This window comes from Tenrec ecaudatus, chromosome 15 (genome assembly GCF_050624435.1).
Source record: "Tenrec ecaudatus isolate mTenEca1 chromosome 15, mTenEca1.hap1, whole genome shotgun sequence".
Classification (NCBI taxonomy): domain Eukaryota; kingdom Metazoa; phylum Chordata; class Mammalia; order Afrosoricida; family Tenrecidae; genus Tenrec; species Tenrec ecaudatus.
In genome coordinates, this window is record NC_134544.1 from 97441398 (window position 1) to 97460642 (window position 19245).

General features: G+C 44.8%; 1 long non-coding RNA gene across 1 annotated transcript; it reads right to left on the bottom strand.

Annotated features, from left to right (window-relative positions):
- Positions 1 to 1139: 1139 nt before the first annotated feature.
- LOC142427396 (uncharacterized) lies at positions 1140 to 4583 on the bottom strand. The gene is made up of 3 exons (XR_012780039.1): positions 4466 to 4583; positions 1523 to 1636; positions 1140 to 1367 (listed from the first exon to the last, which is right to left on the bottom strand). It is a non-coding gene; the product is annotated as an uncharacterized LOC142427396 (long non-coding RNA).
- Positions 4584 to 19245: the final 14662 nt, after the last annotated feature.

Consider the following 19245-nt stretch of genomic DNA (forward strand, 5'->3'; position numbering starts at 1 on the left):
GTGAAGGAAGCAAAAGGTCATTAAACACAGAAAAGCAAGAAAAAAATCAAAGTGGATATCAGAAGAGACATTGAAATTGCTCATTACTTAAAGTAGCTAAGGCAAATGGAAGAAATGATAGAGTTAATAAAGTTGAACTGATAATTTCAAAGGGCAGCTCAGGAAGACAAAGTATTAAAAATTCATCATTTTTTCACCTTATATGCTACCAAGTCCTGACAGCCACCTCCACCCCCATCTGCCCCAAACCAAAATGGCTCTGATATCTCCCATCAGCCTCCACTACAATCCCTGTGCACAGCCACATTCTTGAACTATACCCACAACCTCCCCACTGCTCTCCCTGCATCCACACCTGCACTCTTTCTCCAAGTATCTGCACCAGGCTCCACACCGAAGCCCCAGTGATATACCTAATATTGCTATGACCATGTCACTGCTCCACTCAACTCCCTCCAAAAGTTCCCCGCCTTCATCAGGAAGCTGGATATCAGTTCTGGGAGGCTGGTTAGCACCAGAACCCAGCTGACCTGTGCCCAGCTCCTTCTTCTTGTCCTTTCAAATGCCTGTGTCCCTGAGGCATCTGAAAGGGAGGACAGGCCCCAACAATTTTCCTGGACTTTCATCCTCAGCTGTAAGTGTCCCGTGTCATTTCCACTTGGTCCAGCATCATTAGGATGTGTTTGCATGTCTCTCTGAAGCAAGGATCGCATCAGCAGCCACTGATTGCCTGCCAGACCTGCACTGAATCACTTAACCCACAAACATCTGGCCCACTTTAGGGACGAAACACTAGGGGCTCAATGAGGCTCAAAGACTTTCCCAAGGAAATCAGCTAATGAATAGAAAAACTAGAATTTGATTTCAATTCGGATGGTAGGGCCTATCAGCCTACACAGACATGCTGGAGGGCTTTTGTGTCTACACAGGAGCTGGATCTAGAAAGGACAGTGTGAACCTTCACGGAATGAACAAGAGCAGGTCTCTGCACAGGAACCACCCTCCACACTCAGGCAGGGACTGGAACAGAACTTCCCCCGAGTGACATGTCAAAGGTTACTGGTGGTTAACAGGGTCAGTTGCAGAAAGTGGGGGGTGGAGGGTAGAGGTGATGGGAAAATGACAAGGATCATGGAATGTTAGCTTTCAAACAGATTTTTATAATAGCTGTTAATAAGGCTTAAACCTGTAAATAACTGAACAGGCAAAAGTTGTGAGATAGATACAAGGGGGCTTCAAAAAGTTTGTGGGAAACTTCCATTCTTAGCAGATTTGTTAGAGTCATCACTGGGGCTTTTTCTTGCTTCTGGTTCCTTTGTTGGTCTGCTTTTGCACCTGCATGACCAGGTCCAGGGCCTTCTTGAAAGCTGGAATGACATGGTCCACTGGGGTGAGTGGTGTCCCCCAGGTCCCATACTCACTCAAGGCACAGCTGTCAACACCTGTAGTTGTTCAGGAGCCAGCAGAACTCCGACCCACTCCCCTGCCCCGACACCCCACACCCCCTTGCAACCAGCCTCACCTTGCAGGTAATTGAGAAGCAGGTCTACAGCGGGTTCTGCTTTATTCTCAATGTTCCCCGGGTTGTAGTCTGGCTGCTTGGACATCTCGGGAGAGCTTATCAGGTTGGACCTTGCTGCAACACAGAGGGAAAAGACCCAGCCAGTTCAGTAACTGCCAGTCAACGTAGCAAGTTATTCCTGGGGTCCTGACTCAGGTACGGAATGCAAATGCCTGCATAGATGCCCACATCCTGCCTCCTGATCCTCATCCAGGTCCCCAAGCTTTGCCTACATCACAAAGCTAAGAGTCGGCTTTATTTCTTGACCCTGTATGCTACCAAATCCTGCCAGCCACCCCCCTCTATCATCTGCCCCCAACGCAAAATAGCTCCGATATTTCCCGTCAGCCCCCACCACAATCCCTATGTCACAGCCACACCTCCTTTCTGAACTATCCCAACCTCTTACCTGCTCTCCCTGCAGCCACACCTGCACCCTTTCTCCAAATACCTGCACCAGGCTCCACACTGAAGCCCCAGTGATATACATCATGCTGCCATGGTCATGTCACTGCTCTGCTCAACTCCCGCCAAAGGTTCCCTGTGCTCATCAAGAAGGAGGATGAGTTCTGGGAGGCTAGTTAGCACCAGGACCTGGCTGGCCTGTGTCCAGCTCTTTTTTCATGTCCTTTCAAATGCCTGTGTCCCTGAGGCACTTGAAAGGGAGGACAGGCCCCAGCAATGTTCCTGGACTTTCATCCTCAGCTGTAAGTGTCCCGTGGCCTCCTTTCCACGTGGTCCAGCATCATTAGGATGTGTGTGCATGTCTCTGCAGCACGGATCATATCAGCAGCCACTGACGGCATGCCAGACCTGCACTGAGTCGCTTAACCCACAAATATCTGGCCCGCTTCAGAGACGAACCACTAGAGGCTCAAATACTTTCCCAAGGAAATCAGCTAATGAATAGAAGCACTAGAATTTGATCTCAATTCTGACGGTAGGGCCTATCAGCCTACACAGACATGCTGGTGGGCTTTTGCCTCTGCACAGGAGCTGGGATCTAGAAAGTACAGTGTGAACCTTCACGGAATGAACAAGAGCTGTTCTCTGCAAATGAATCACCCTCCAAACTCAGGCAAGGACTTGAACAGAACTTCCCCCTGGCCAGGGGACTGTAGGAAGTCCCATGTGGCTTGGGGATGAGCTTTCCTAGAAGAGCTAGATTGGGTGGAGAATTAAGACTACAGTAGAGATCAGGTGTCCCGGTGTCTGGTGGGTTACATGCTGTACTTCTAACCACAAAGCCATCAGCTGGAAACTACTGGCTGGAAAAAGAGGCTTCCTACTCCTGTGTAGAGTTACAGTCTGGGAAACCCCCACAGGCAGTTCTACCCTATCCATAGGGTCGCTGGGTCAGAATAGCTGCCAGTGAGTTTTCATGGGAGCGCTGCCTCTTGTCATGCCAGCATGTGTTCAAGGAGTGGTGTGGAGCACCAGGCCAGCCCCTCAGTCCCTCACTAGCAGAGCCACACCCCACCTGGATGGTCTCCTTGAGCAACTCTACAGCCTCCTTCAACTCCCGGATCTAGCTCATGGCTTCGGTAAAGCTGGAAATTTTCCTAAAAGCGCTTACTCAAAACCAAAACCAAACCAAAAGTACCCTACAAACCAAGCAACACACTCGGAATTTTCATTAGAGCAGGGATAAAATGACTCCAGGTGGGAATACACAGTTAAAATGGAGTCGGCATAAATCTAAACATCGGACAAGCTACTTCTTCAGAGGCAGCAGAAACAGAAATATCCCTTTGGGCAATAGGCAGGAGCAGCTCCCACACTCCCCCACACTAACAGATTTGCAGAAATAATGGATCCAGTTCAATTGCCTGGATGTCTTTTACTGGCTACTTTCTCTGCATGAAAAACAATTACTGGTGGCAATTTCCTCCTGTCCCTCTTAAAGAAACCTTTCCTCCAGCTGTCTGTCCTCCACTAAGAAGCTTTCCTCCAGCTTTTTTCTGTTAAACACAAACAGGGTTTTTTAAAAATTAAATAACCTGCAAAATTTTTTAAGAGTGTATGTGGGAACGGGGGGTCTTCCGTACTTGAAGGGTCTTGCCCTTCTTTGGAGACTTATATGCCTTCCCAAAGAAAGACTGGCCCTCTTTTTGGTTGAGTTCCTGCTCACCGAACCCCATCTTTGTACAGCTGGGCCGGTCTCTTTCTCCTTTTACTTGCCACCTGCCATACGGTTGACTGGTAGCCACCAACCTGGGTCACCTCCCTTGAGGTCCCAGTCCTGGACTTACCCCACAACCTGGGAATGCCAATCACACCTCAATGCTCGGTGGGTGCGCTGGATTATCACTTCAACACCCTCATGGCTGAGCGCGCTCCCCGCTGCCGCCCTACAAGCTGTCAAGAATGAGCTAGGGCGTTTCTGGACTACCGGGTGCACCCCTCCCCCTCCCCTTCCCCGCTCCCAGAGAAGGCACCGCCCAGGGGAGCAGACTGGGCAAACCTCCGGAGGAAGCCCTAACGTTTTGTGCTCCAGCTGCAGCCACTCGCTTCCTGAACAGCAGTCACTTCGTGGTGAGAGAAGCCACAGACCCGGGGCTCACCTGTGAGCGGAAGACGTTCTAGGAGTTTCAGGGAGGAGCCACCGCTGTGTGAAAGGAAACCATGGAGCGGGGGAGACACGCAAAGTTCCCGCAATGAATCCGGAACCCCGACGCCCAAAGCCCCAGTCTGGGATCCTACTTTCTCCAACAGGAATTCTCCCTAGGAACCCCAACCAATCCCAAAACTGGGGGATGGAAGCAGCCCCTGGGACACCCTCCCACATCTCACCACGCGAGGGGCGCTGACGGAGCGGGGGAGGGGGAAGCAGGGCGCTTGCACGCAGCCAGGCTGCTGTGTGCACCAGGGTCACCCCAAACTGGTCACCGCGCGTCCCCTCACCTGGGCGCGCAGACTACACAGTGCTCAGGTTGCAGGCGCTTCTCTGGCACCACACACCAGGCAGAGCAAGTAGGACCCACGGTATGACACTCACTTCCGGCTAGGACACCGCCACTTCCGGCCCGTCTCAGCGTGACCCGGAAAGGGAGGAGAGTAGTCATGGGTGTGATCCGGAAACACATAAGTGAAAAAACAGGCAGGAGTTAAGGCTTCATTAAGCTGCATAGACATTCAGGAAAATAAGAATCTTACTTGATATGGCAGAGATTAATATGACATCATTCCCACCAACATTATTTGAAAGTTTGTTCTTCATTACACTGACCATACAGGAAGGGATTGCGATGAATTGGAAATAATAAAATGTGGAGGTCTTAGTGGGGAAAAAACCCGCAAACACCCAGATTCTTATCCTGACAAACGTTTAGATTATTATCAGATGTATGATCAAAGTCACATACCTCATAGACAGAACTGACTGAGCTAAAGGCACCAACTTCCCTATGTGACACTGAATATCCACATGGTACAAGGTGTGCTCAGGGCCACGTAAAAGAATAAGCAATATACTTCTACCATCGCAACACAATTTTAATGTTACACAAAACAAACTGAATATTTTCTTTTTTTCTTTTTAAACATTTTATTAGGGACTCATACAACTCTTATCACAATCCATACATCAATTTTGTAAAGCACATCTGTACATTCTTTGCCCTCATCATTTTCAAAGCATTTGCTCTCCACTTAAGCCCTATGCATCAGGTCTTCTTTTTTTTCCCCCTCCCTCTCCACTCCCCCTTCCCTCATGAACCCTCAATAATTTATAAATTATTATTTTGTCATACCTTGCCCTGTCCGTCATCTCCCTTCACCCCTTTTCTGTTGTCCAAACTGAATATTTTTTTCATCTCTTAAGATACTGAAGTACACTCTAACTTCCATGTGGTGCTTATGCATGTCTGAGACTGAGAAAATAAACTACTACATCATCGGTCTAGTTTTGGACTATTGTTTATAAGGACAGTACCTGCTATGGTAAAGATGAAACAGTACGTTCTATAAAATGGAAAAACACAAAAGCCTAAGGAGCTTTTACTCTGCTCTCTATGGTTCTATGAGTCCAGAATTCATATGACAGGTCTGACTTTATTGTCCTTTTGAATATATGTTCTTATTCATATACGTAAAACCTTAGTGTGTTTGTGTATTTGAAAACTGGAGGTAAATACAATAGTAACATCACATTAAAACTGGTGCTTGGTAAAGTAGAGGGGCAGCAAACAAGAAGAAAACGTTTTAGATTGACAAAGGCAAACAACGGGCTCAAATATACGAACAATTATGAAGATGGTATAGTACAGGCCAGTGTTTCTTCCTGTGGTACACAGGGTCACTATGATTTAGAACTCACTTAATGACACCAAACAATAACAACTTCCATTGTACACTGGCTCTAAGTACAATAAGTACTAAAATGTTAGAATATTTCTTTTAAAAATAAGCATTAACTTAATAATCATTCAGAACAGTTGTTGAAAACATATAATCATGGTTTTAAAATATATAACTGCAAGATTAATCAAGAGTTAAGGACAATATTGAACAACTGTAGATCTGCATGAGAAAATTTTTTTTATTTTACAACTGCAGAGAATGTGGGGTAAAAGCATTTAAAAATACACTCTACAACGGGATATATTATACTGGTGTTTTAACAACACAGTAACAAATTTGATGATTTCATGACTCTAATTAATTGAGGAGAATGATTACATCATATACCCTAACAGTTTATGTGCAGGTTTGTGGAAATGGGATTGATTGAGTTAGAGAGAACCTATCCCTGCCTTTGAGTTCATATTTCACCTTGACTGAGTGGGATTATTACCAGGGATGCAAGGATGTTTCAACATTAGAAAAAATATTAATGTAACCGACTACATAAACAGGGAAAAGAATAAGAACCCTTTGATCATGTTAATAGATGTAGAAAAGATATATGACAATATCCAACACCCATTCCTGATAAAAACACTCAATAATATGGAAACAGAAGGGAGAGACCTCAACACAACAAATGTATTAAAGGAAACACTGTTGGTGAAGGACAATTAGATGATTGGAACTTGCTGGAAATAAGACACTGTTATGCACGCAGAAAGTTTTCATCAAAAGAGTAATACAAAACCCACAGACTGGGGGGAATACATCTTTAGCAATGAGGAGATCGATACAGAGGTGGAGGGGGACAAGGAGGAGCAGAAGACAACTGTGGCATTTTCAGGAATCTCTAATCTAGATGCTCACCTGAGCATGCACCTGGGAAAAGGAGGCTGGAGTCTGGGTGGTCTAGCATAGGGAGCAGAGCCTGAAATCAGTGTCTGAGGATGAAGTTTTGTAAAGGGTCTTTCCGTTGTGGCTCTTGAGTCTACAAGGCTTAGGCCTCTTTGACTTGCGTGATTGGAGGAGTTCATGAGGAAGTCATATGGTGCCAGGAGATGCATGGTCAAGTGGAGCAGATGGCATCAGGTGCTATCAGGTATGTCTCTGTAATCCATGCAATGGGAGTGTCTCTTGGGGATATTCCCAGTTGGGATGCCTGCTCTCCACCCACCACTTTCTGTCAGCTTGTCTTTCTGCCATGGCTTGTGTGTTGTTGTGTTTCAAATGCAGGCAGGGTCACCCAAAATGAACAGGTTTCAGCAGAGCTTCCAGACTATGCAACTAAGAATGAATCAGTTGCCACTCCAGGTGCTGAAGCTCACCTCTCGGCCCCTCCCTCCCCATCTCTTCCAGGTCACACCCCTTAGGGCAGACTCCACCCCACCCCCTACCTAGGTGATGCAATTTCCTGTTGAACCTACTTCCTCTGACTGAGAAGGTTCAGAGTGAGCTTCCCACAAGCGTAGGTGAGTCTCTATGTTTCCATGTGGATTCCATGAATGGAGGCCCCTGCAGGGTGACGTCCCCAGCTGTGTCTTGGTTCCTGAGGACATTACAATTCCCGCACCCTGTCGGCCCCTGTTCCAGGACGCCATGATCCCCTGGGACATTTCCATTTAAATCCTTTCTGAGCTGGGTACAGGCCTCAGAGCATTCACGCATGGGAATACTCTGCCTCCTTTATCCTGCCCAGAACCCCTCATGCACCCTCACCTCTCAAGCCAGAAAGGCCCGATTGGGTGTAGTTTCTTGTCTGGTGTCCGTTCCCTCCATGTCAGGTGTCAGGCATGAGAGCAAGGGACCCCAGAGTGGCCTTTACCGAAAGGAGCGGCCAGCCTTGCAGTTATCAGGCCACCCCATGATGACTGTGGTCTGTATTAGAGTTTAACTTCCCAGCACCTTGCTTTGCAAAAGGGTGCCATAGCAGTCACAGCCCCAAACCCCGCACAGTTTAAGTCCTCACATCGAGTAAACCTCCACTGAGTGTGTAGGCAGAGGACTTTTGAGAGTGGATTACCTTCAACTCTCCAGGCAGCCCAGGGAGGGGCAGTGTCTCTTGGATGTTTGCCTGCATGTGTGTCCTTGATGGAGGTCACCAAATGGTTTAGGGGCTCTCCTAGACAGGAGCCAAGTCCAATCAGCCTTTCCCTGACTGCATCGGTCAGGAGGCCCTGGACCCATCTTGTAAGCCCGCTATCTAAGGATGGAAGTGTCTGTCATTGTGATGTATTCATTGATCACCAATCACGCTTTTGTGGCAGTTTCCTTTGCCCTGCCCCACCCCTACAACCTCTTTAATTCACATCTCAATTGTGAACCTGGGAAGCCATTTCAACCTCTTGTTGGTCGCTTCCCTCTTCCAGATACATGATTTGTTTGTGTCTTTACTTTGTCTTTGTCTCTTAACATTTAAAAAATATTCTCTTTAAACTATATTTAAAATGGGGTCTCCTTTTTCATCTAAAACAGATCTTGACTGCGTGTGCTTCCTTAGTCATTTCTGCCCATCGGAAACTAGCTTGTGCTCTGTTTCAGACTGCAAAAGGGACTCCAATCTCAAATAAAATTTAAAGAGAACATTTATTAATAATCAGAAATAATTCGGTGGAGGATTTAATCTATGGGGATGTTAGGTAGCTTAGCCTAGGGAATTGGGAAGTCCATTACGCATGCCCAGGAGAGCCAGCAAAGACAAAAGCTGGATTTACCCGCTGGTGGGCTTGGATGGGCGTTACACCTGGATCAGCCCACCTGGGCCGGGTGATTGCAATTCAGCCAATGGGATCGACTTGGGGTCGTTCACCACACCTCCCCCGGGAACCCTTGGAAAGGCAGGGACCAGAAGGGAGAGGGTCTCTTGGGCGCCTGGTCTCTTGGTCTTGTCTTGTTTGGGTGGTCTGGTGGTCTTTTGGGAGGAGAGAGATCCTTGCGTGTCCCGGAGCAGTCTCTGCCAGGCCGCATGGTCAAAGGAATCCTATGGGTGCCGCGTAAACCTGATGCTTCTTTGAACTTTCATTAAATTCACTTGGATCACAAGCCCGGCTTTGGCATGAAATCTTTCTCGCGTGGAGCTAAGGACCGAGGCTGAGATTTAGGCCGGAGAGAGAAACCTAACAGGGATGCCCTTCAAATGGACGTTAGGCATGCACTGCCATCCACAGCCCTTTACTAACTGGGGTGCTAAGACTTTAATCTCTACTAGAGCTCCTGGGTTTTGTCTCTGCTGATGCTGCACCTTTCCACTTGGAGTGTGAAGAGCACCTCAGCTCAGACATTGGTTGTGTTAATGGCTCACCTCTTTATCACTGCGCTCTTCTACCCGTGCCACCACCCCCTTATCTTCCCTGGTGACTCGTAGATCATTGCTGACCCAGATTTAATGTCCACTCTTTTTATTAACAGGGAATTTTGGTTTCCTTTATCATCCTTTGATTTGCAGAATCCAGAAAATATTTTGTTTTCAGGTCATTTTGTGTATCAATCTGGAGAAAGAATAGCTTTTCTTCAACTGTAAAGAGTTTACGTTTTGAAAATTCAGAGGGCAGTCAGAAGTGACTCGATGACAGTGAGTTTTGGTTTTGTGCATTAATATTATCTTTTAGTGACACATGCCTTCAAAGTAAGCACTTTTTTGGTTGTTTTGAGTTCTTTTCACAGTTACATAGTATTTAAAGCGTTCATTTATCAGTTATCCTAGTGGGTACAGACAATGTTTCATAGAACCAAATTCTAATTATATAAATTGATTTAATCCTTTTGATGTATTTATTTCATTTGTTAACTGTTTCTTCTTCAATTTATTTGATTTGACTGTGTAAGAATTGTGTCCTACTAAGGTTAACTCCTAATTTTAAAAATATTGGGTCACAATTATTCCTAATACAAGGTAACATTCAGATATATAATTCTTATATATAGTAAGATATCATCTTATTGAAAATAAAGTTACCATTTTCTATCTCCCACGGCATGGAAATACTTAATTGTTCTAACCCTTTATCCAAGTACTCTTGTTAAAAGGCTTGTTTTATTCGCTGCTTTATTGTTCTCAGGTGCACTCTGGTGCACTGTTTGTGATGCCATAGGACCTTAAACTTTTCCTTGTGGTTTCTAGGCTATAATTAATATGTAACCAGATTGCCACATCATGGGATACAACTGCTTACATTTCGTGGAGTTGCCATACATTTACTGTAGCAGTAGGACTTATTCACTAAGTAATTTAGATAGGTCAAATTCTCAGTAGGCTTACATGTTTTTCACTATGGGCATGGTGATTCTTAATGAAAATTATTTTGCGTTTCTGATGTAGTCATATTTTCAACATAAAACCAATGTTTGTCCATAGACATGAATATGCTTTCATCATGTTTGTTTTCCCTTTGGTTAGGTTCCATGTCATGTTAATTCCATCTCATGGCAACTTCATGTGTTACAGAGCAGAACAGCTCATAGCATTTCTGGAGTATCATTTGTGGAAATAGATCTCCAGTCCTGTCTTCCACATAATGCAGGCTGAATTTAATCCATCAACCCTTAGTGGAACAGTCTAGTTCAAGCGGTGTGTGCCACCTACAAACCTTCCTTGTCTTTAACCCCAAAAAGCAAACTCACTGCCACAATGTCAATTCTCACTCATAGTGTTCCTATGTAGGTATCTGAGATTCAAAATCTATACAGGAACAACCAGCCTCGTTTTTCTTATACAGATCTGCTGGTGTAGTTGAACTGCCAGCTTTGAGAGTAGGAAATGAAACCAGGATTCTCCCCCACCCCTAGAAATTAACCCAGCCAAACAGATGCCATCAAACCCACACCAACTCCTGCAGACTCCATGTGTGTCATTGCACAGGGATGTTGCAGAGGGGTTTCAGTGACTGGTTTCTCAAAGGCTTTCTTCCCGGAGACTCTGAGTAGACAGAAACTTTGAATCTCTCCATGAACATCTATCCATGGTAACCATTATAATGCTCAGGGACATCAAAAACTAAGCCAGGCACACATGCGTGCATGTGCACACATGCCAGAACCTATGGGACCTGGCATTCTTTCAAAGAAGGAAAACTCTAAACTATAAAATGAGGGTGAATTTTTAACTATAACATGAGAAACCACCTTTTTGAATATGCAAAATTTGCAGGACTCAGAAAAATTAAGTCATTCTGTTAATTTTCAGCTCTAACAATTTTCTTTTTTTTTAAATGTTTTATTAGGGGCTCATACAACTCTTATCACAATCCATATGTATACATACATCAATTGTATAAAGCACATCCATACATTCCCTGCCCCAATCCTTCTCAAAGCATTTGCTCTCCACTTAAGCCCTTTGCATCAGGTCCTCTTTTTTTTTTCTTTTTTTTCCCCTCCCTCCTCGCTCCCCCCGCCCTCATGTGCCCTTGGTAATTTATACATCGTTATTTTGTCATATCTTGCCTTATCCGGAGTCTCCCTTCCCCCCCTTCTCTGCCGTCCCTCTCCCAGGGAGGAGGTCACATGTGGATCCTTGTAATCAGTTCCCCCTTTCCAACCCACTCACCCTATACTCTCCCAGCATTGCCCCTCACACCCTTGGTCCTGAAGGTATCCACCCTGGATTCCCTGTGCCTCTAGCCCTCATATGTACCAGTGTACAACCTCTGCCCTATCCAGCCCTGCAAGGTAGAATTTGGATCATGGTAGTTGGGGGGAGGAAGCATCCAGGATCTGGGGGAAAGCTGTGTTCTTCATCGGTACTACCTCGCACCCTGACTGACCGATCTCCTCTCCTAAACCCCTCTATGAGGGGATCTCCAGTGGCCGACACTTGGGCCTTGGGTCTCCACTTTGCACTTCCCCCGTCATTCAATATGGTATATATATATATATATACACACATACATATATTCTTTTTTTTTTTTTTGGCATGATGCCTTATACCTGGTCCCTTGGGCACCTCGTGATCGCATTGGCTGGTGTGCTTCTTCCATGTGGGCTTTTTTGCTTCTGAGCTAGATGGCTGCTTGTTCACCTTCAAGCCGTTAGGATCCCAGACATTATCTCTTTTGACAGCCGGGCACGATCCGCTTTCTTCGCCACATTTGCTTATGCACCCATTTGTCTTCAGCAATCCTATCATGGAGGTGTGCAGCCAATGATATGATGATTAGTTGTTCTTTGATGCCTGATAACTGATCCCTTCGGGACCACTCGATCACCCAGGCTGGTGTGTTCTTCCATGTGGACTTTGTTGCTTCTGAGCTTGATGGCCGCTTGTTTATCTTCTAGCCTTTAAGATCCCAGTCACTATCTCTTTTGATAGTCGGGCACCATCAGTTTTCTTCACCACATTTACTTGTTCGCCCACTTTGGCTTCAGCAGCTATGTCGGGAGAGTGAGCATCATAGAGTGTCAATTTAGTAAACGAAAGTATTCATGCATTGAGGGAGTGCTTGAGTAGAGGCCCAAGGTCCTTCAGCCACCTTAATATTAAACCTATAAATGTAGACACTTAGATCTATTTCCCCATCCTCATATATAGGTTTGCATGTACATGTCTTTGTCTAGACCTCCATAAATGCCCCTTGACTCCCAGCTCCTTCCTCCATCTCCCTTGACTTTCCTCCTGCCCCACTACCATGCTCCGTCCCCACCTGGGCTACAGCTATACCTCTTCTCTACGCAACCTTACCCTGGATCGTTCCCCATCAGGCCTGCCACTCACCCCTCACTACCATTTTGGGTCCCATGTTGTTCCCTTGTCCCTGTGTTTATTAACACCACTTCCTTACCCTCCTCCCCCTCCCCCACCCAGAACTGTCTGCCCATTGTTTTTCCTCCAGATAGTTCATCCAGCCTGTCCTATTCAAACAGACATGTGGAGACACTAACATGCACTAAAACAAGACAGAGGAAAACAAAGCAACAGTATACAACCAGACAACAAAACAACAAAAACAAACCACTGACAAAGAACAAAACAAAACACTTCACAAAAGAAAGGCTTGTAGTTCGTTCAAGGATCATTTGCTGGCCCTTAGGAGCGTTTTCCAGTCCAGTCTGTTGGGGCACCACGCCCTGCCCCAAAGTCTACCTTCAGCATTCCCTGGGGACCTTGCCACTCCATTCCCCTGCTGTTCCACTGCACTCCCCCAGTGCTTTGCCTCGGTGTGGTGGGATCAGGTCAGGTGCAATTCCCACACTGTGTCTCCGGTGCTGTCCCCTGTATCGCCCTTAGCCACTGAGGGGCATCATGTCTCATAGTAGGGCCAGCCATGTTGTTCTCTCTGTAGACTGGCTGCTCTACTCCGGAACATCATCCTCACGGCCTGGTGGGCCAGGCTGTGTTCCACTGTCTTCTCCTGCCCCTTCATCTGCTCCCATGTGCTCTGATCAGATATGTCCATCTCCCGGAGCTGCAGAATCAATGTCATCCTTTGAAACAAATTCTTTTTGGGGGAGGGGCAGGAATACACTTAATTTTTGGTGCTGGGGCCAGCCTCCCAGACCTCTCCACTGGTTCCCTACTCCATGCCGGGATATTGCATTCACACCTTGTGGCACTGGGTTGAAGTCTGTTCCCACTTTCCTGTGAAGATATAAACAATACCCTCCCCTTGGGTGGATTAGTACCTCATGCCCCCACTTCCCTTTGATTCCTTATAGTCATCCTTTTATTTTCCTTTCCCCACCTCCTCCACTGTTGTCTACATTGTGCATCCCTGGTTTTGGTCTGGTCTCTGCCATACTACACAGACTTCACCCCAGAAATGTTTGTATACAGTAGATTTTTTCCCTATGCCACTTTTGCATTAAAAAAATTTTTTTTAATACTTACATCAGCGGGCTCATGTTGTACTTGTCCTTTTGTGCCTGACTTACTTTGCTTAGCATGATTTCCTCCAGTTCTTCCCATGCCGCTATGTGCCTCATACGTTCATCACTGCTTTTTAGTGATGCGTAGTACTCCATTGTATGTTTATACCACAGTTTTTTTAATCCAATCGTCAGGTGATGGAAATTTGGGTTGCTTCCTACTCCTTGCAATTGTGAACTGTGCCGCAATGAACATTGGAGCACAGATGTCTGGTCTTGATTTGTTCCTTGCCTCTTCTGGGTATATGCCCAGTAGGGGGATTGCTGGGTCATATGGTAACTCTATTTCCATCTGTTTTAGGTATCGCCAGATTGATTTCCATAGTGGCTGTATATACTTACAGGCCCACCAGCAGTGGATGAGAGTTCCTGTCTCCCCACAGCCCCTCCAACACTTGTTGCTTTCTGGTTTTTTGAATTGGGCTACCTTTGAGGGTGTCAGGTGGTACCTCATTGTTGTTTTAATTTGCATTTCTCTTATGGCTAAAGATCGGGAACATTTTCTCATATGTTTGTTGGCCATTCGGATTTCTGTCCCTGTAAAATTTCTGTTCAAGTCCTTTGCGAACCTTTCAAGTGGGCTATTGGTTTTTGTTTTTGGTTTTTTTTTGGAAGCTAGCAGAGTATTCTAGGTTTTAGTAATAAGGCCTTTGTCTGATATGTCATTGCTAAAGATGTTTTCCCAGTTTGTGGAATCTCTTATTACTCTCTTGATGAATTCTTTAGATGTACACAAGTGTTTTATCTTCAGTATATCCCATTTGTCAATTTGTGCCTCCTCTGTGTTTGTGTCCTTCCCTACTTCTGATAGCCTGTGTATTCCCTGCGCCAAAGTTCTCAAGTTGGTTTGGGGTTTAACTTCAAGGTCTGTGATCCACCTTGAGTTTATTCTTGTGCATGGAGTGAGATAAGGGTCTTGCTTCATTTTTCTGCATGTGGATATCCATTTTTTCCAGCACCACTTGTTAAAGAGGGCATCGGCTTCCCATTTGATATATTTGGGGCCCTTATCAAAGATCAGCTGTGTGTATGCTGATGCTTTTATTTCTGGGTTTTCAGTTCTTTTCCATTGGTCTGAGTATCTGTCATTGTACCAATACCATGCAGTTTTGAGAACTGTGGCTGCATAGTATGTGCCAAAGTCAGGTAAAGCAAGCCCTCCCACAGTGTCCTTCTTCTTGAGGAGTTCTCTGCTAATTCTGGGTTTCTCCCTCTCCATATGAAGTTGGTAATCAGTTTTTCCATTTTTTTTGAAGAAAGGTGATGGTAATTGTATCGGGGTGGCATTAAACTTATATAGTGCTTTTGGCAGAACTGACATCTTAACTATATTAAGTCTCCCAATCCAAGAGCATGGAATATTCTTCCATTTGTTGAGGTTGTTCTTGGTTTCTTGTAATAGTGTTCTATAGTTTTCCCTATATAGGGCTTTTGTTTTTTCAGTCAGGTGTATCCCTAGATATTTCAATTTGTGTTTGGCTATTGTGAAGGGTATGACCTTTTTGATCTCTTCTTCTGTGGTCTTATGTGATGTGTATAATAGTCCGAAGGACTTCTGTTTGTTGATCTTGTATCCTGACACTCTGCCAAACTCCTCTATTGCTTCCAGTACTCCCCTTGTAGAACTTTTGGGATTTTCCATATATAGAATCATATCATCTGCAAATAACAATAGTTTCACCTCTTCCTTCCCCAGACGAATACCTTTGATGTCACTTCTTTGCCTTATGCTGTTAGCTAAAACCTCCTGCACGATATTAAATAGGAGTGGGGACAAGGGGCATCCTTGTCTGGTCCTTTTTCAGTGGGATTGTGTTAGTCTTTTCTCCATTGACTACCACTTTGGCTGTTGGTTTTTCATATATAGCTTGTATTGTCTTGAGGAACTTTCCTTCCATTCCTATCTTCGCTAGTGTCTTAAACAGGAATTGGTGTTGGATGTTGTCGAATGCTTTTTCTGCGTCTATTGATATAATCATTTGATTCTTATACTTTTTCATGTCAATGTGACGAATAATACTGATGGTCTTTCATATGTTGAACCATCCCTGCATCCCTGGTATGAATCCCACTTGGTCATGGTGAATTATTTATTTTATATACTTTTGTATTCTGTTGGCTAGTATTTTGTTAAGGATTTTTGCATCAATGTTCATTAGGGATTTTGGTCTGTAATTCTCGATTCTTGTGGGATCCTTGCCTGGTTTGGGTATCAGAGTTATACTAGCTTCATAGAAGGAGTTTGGGAGTTTGCCATCTTTTTCTATGTTCTGGAAAAGTTTGTGTAGGATTGGTATTAGTTCTTCCCTGAATGCTTGGTAGAATTCTCCAGTGTAGCCATCTGGTCCAGGGAATTTTTTTTGTTGGAAATCCCTTGATAACCTTTTCTATTTCTTCTATTGCTATGGGTCTGTTGAGATTCTTGATGTCCACTGAGGATAGTCTAGGGAGGGATTGTTTTTCCAGGAATTTGTCCATGTCTTCCAAATTGTTGAATTCACTGGAGTACAATCCTTCATAGTACTGTGTAACTATCCTTTTGATTTCATTAGGGTCTGTTGTAATGACCCCTCTTTCATCCCTTATTCTTGCTATTGAGATTTGTTCCCTCCTTTCTTTGGTTAGGTTTGCCAATGCTCTATCGATCCTGTTTATCCTTTCAAAGAACCAACTTTTAGTGATATTAATTTTTTCCATTGTGTTTTTATTTTTCCTCTCCTGAGTCTCATCCCTGATTTTTATAATTTCTTTTGCTATTAGTAGGGTTTTCCTGCTGACTCTGCTCTAGTTTTTGTAAATTTTGTGTCAGCGTATCCATCATGAGTCTCTCTTTCTTTCTTAGGTGTGCTTGTATTGCTATGAACCTTCCTCTGATGACTGCCTTTGCTGTGTCCCATAAGTTTTGGTACATCGTGTGCTCATTTTCGTTGGTTTCTAGAAATTTCCTGATTTCGTCTCTGATCTGCACCAGTATGCTCGCCTTTTGCAGTATAGAGTTATTCATCCTCCAATTATTTGCTCTTATTTTCTTCATCTTCTTTTTGCTGATTTCCAGTCTTATGGCACAGTGGTCAGAGAGAGAGGCCTGTATTATTTCAATGTACTTAAATTTATGTAGATTTACCTTTTGCCCCAGCATGTGGTCTATTTTTGAATATGTGCCATGGGGACTTGAAAAGAATGTGAAATTTTTTTATTTGGATGAAAAGCTCTGTAAATATCTATTAGGTCAAATTGTCTAATTGTGGATATTAGCTCTCTAGTCTCCTTGTTGAGTTTCTTTCCCTGTGATCTATCTTTCTCAGTGAGTGGTGTGTTGAAGTCGCCCACTATAATTGTCGAGTCTGTGATTTCTTTCTTAATCTTTTGGAGTGTTTGGTTGACGTATTGAGCTGGTCTCTCATTCGGGGAATATATGTTTACAATGCTTAGTGGCTTATTGTCTATGATTCCCTTGAGCATTATATAGTGGCCCTCTTTATCTCTTTTTATGGTTTTCACTTTTAGGTCAATTTTATCCGAGATAAGGATTGCAACACCTGCTTTTTTTGTATTGCTGTTTGCTTGGTAGGTCCTTCTCCAGCCTTTGGTTCTCAGCCTATTTTTGTCTGTAGCCTTGAGATGTGTCTCTTATAGGCAGCAAATTGATGGGTTGTGTTTTCTAAGCCATTGCTGTCTTGGGGTCTGTTTTCTCTTTGTTGTGCTTTGGGTGAGGTTGTTCTGTGTGTTGGTCTCTTATTTGTGCTTGGTGAGTGTTGTTCTTCTGCTCATACTGAGTCGGCGAGGATCTTTTGTAAGGCTGGGTTTGTTGTAACGTATTTTTTGAGTTTTTCCTTGTCTGGGAAGACTTTTACTTCTCCATCGATCTTGATCAATAATTTGGCTGGGTAGAGTATTCTTGGATTTGCGTTGTTTTCCTTCAACTCTTGGAATATGTTTCTCCACTCTCTCCTTTTTTTCATAGTTTCTGCTGATAGGTCTGAGCATATCCTTATGTTTTGACCTTTATATGTGATTGCTTGTTTTGCCCTAGCTGCTCTCATGATTTTCTCCTTTTCCTCAAAGTTGGATAATTTAACTATTATGTGCCTTGGTGATTTCTTCTTGGGGTCCCGTTGTGCTGGTGTTCTTTCAGCCTCCTGGATGGTTGCTTGGTTTTCATTCATTAGACTGGGGAAGTTTTCCTCCAAGAATTCTCTCGCTATAGTTGCAGATGACTTCTTTGTTGTGCCTTCCTCCAGTAGGCCAATAATTCTAATGTTGTTCCTCTTCATAGCATCAGACATAGCTCTTAGGTTTGCTTCGGCTTCTCTGATGCTCTTATTAGATTTTTGTTCACGTTTATTAAAGTCTGCTTGGCTGTCCTCCAAGACACTGATGTGGTTCTCTGATTCCTCCAATGGATTCTCAAGGAACATGATTTTGCTATTGTTTTTCGTTATTTCCTCCCTAAGCTTCTGTATTTCCCTTTGGTGTATGTCTTTTATCTCCTGTATCGTTTCATCTCTTTTCTGTATTGTTTCCCTCATATCTTGCATGGCTCCAAGCAGCATTCTGAGAATTTCTTTGTATGGTATCTCAATGTCTGCTTCTTCTATGTATGTTGCTATGTTCAGCACATCTTCTGCCTTTGTCTTTTGTTTCTCCTGTTTTTTTCGTTGAGGTCGTTGTGGCTGATGGCTGTTTGCGTTGAGTTGTTTTTGAGGGACCAGGTGCCATTTTCTAGTCACTCTCTGGAAGACTTATAGGAATGCTTCTTCGAACTGCCTACAGCTGATTTTGCTAGGTTATTAACCTACCACTTTATCTTCCTGTGGCTTTCCTATCAGGGGAGTGCCCCAGATGGCAGGTTGGCTGCCTGCCCCAGTGTTGCAGAGGCTGGGCTGAAGTCCCTGCTATTGGTTTGAATATTGATAAGTGTTGGCTGAGCTGCCTTATGTCCCCAGGTACACAGGCAGGAACTCCCTGGTGCGGAGCCTGAGGAGTATCCCCTGGAGAGCAAGCAGGCCTTTCCCTAGCCTTGGGCTATCTATGCAGGTTGGAGCTCACCTAGCTGGGTGTGGCCCAGGCGCAAATACCCTAGGGCAATGGGAGGGTCCTGTAAGTCTGCAATGGAGTGTGAGAGAGCAGTTCAGGAACAAGAGGGGGAGAAAAATTAAAAAGTGAGACTGGACTGTGCCGGGGTACAGGGAAGTGAGGGAAGGAAAAGCAACTGTGCAGCTGAGTGCCACTCCCTGCCTGTGGACCTGCAAGGGCCCACTCCCTGCCCCAAGCCCCAGCGGCAATCCGCAGCTGAGCACCAAGAACAGTCGCAAGAAAGCAGCTGAGCACCAAGAACAGTCGCAAGAAAGCTGCTGAGCAGCCCCCAGAGAAGTGGGGGGACAGAGAGCAGAGATGTTAACTGATGCCGCAGTGTAGTTGAAGCTTGATCCCTGCCTATGGAGCTGTGGGGGTTTGGGTTCAGTCCATGCTCAGCCCAC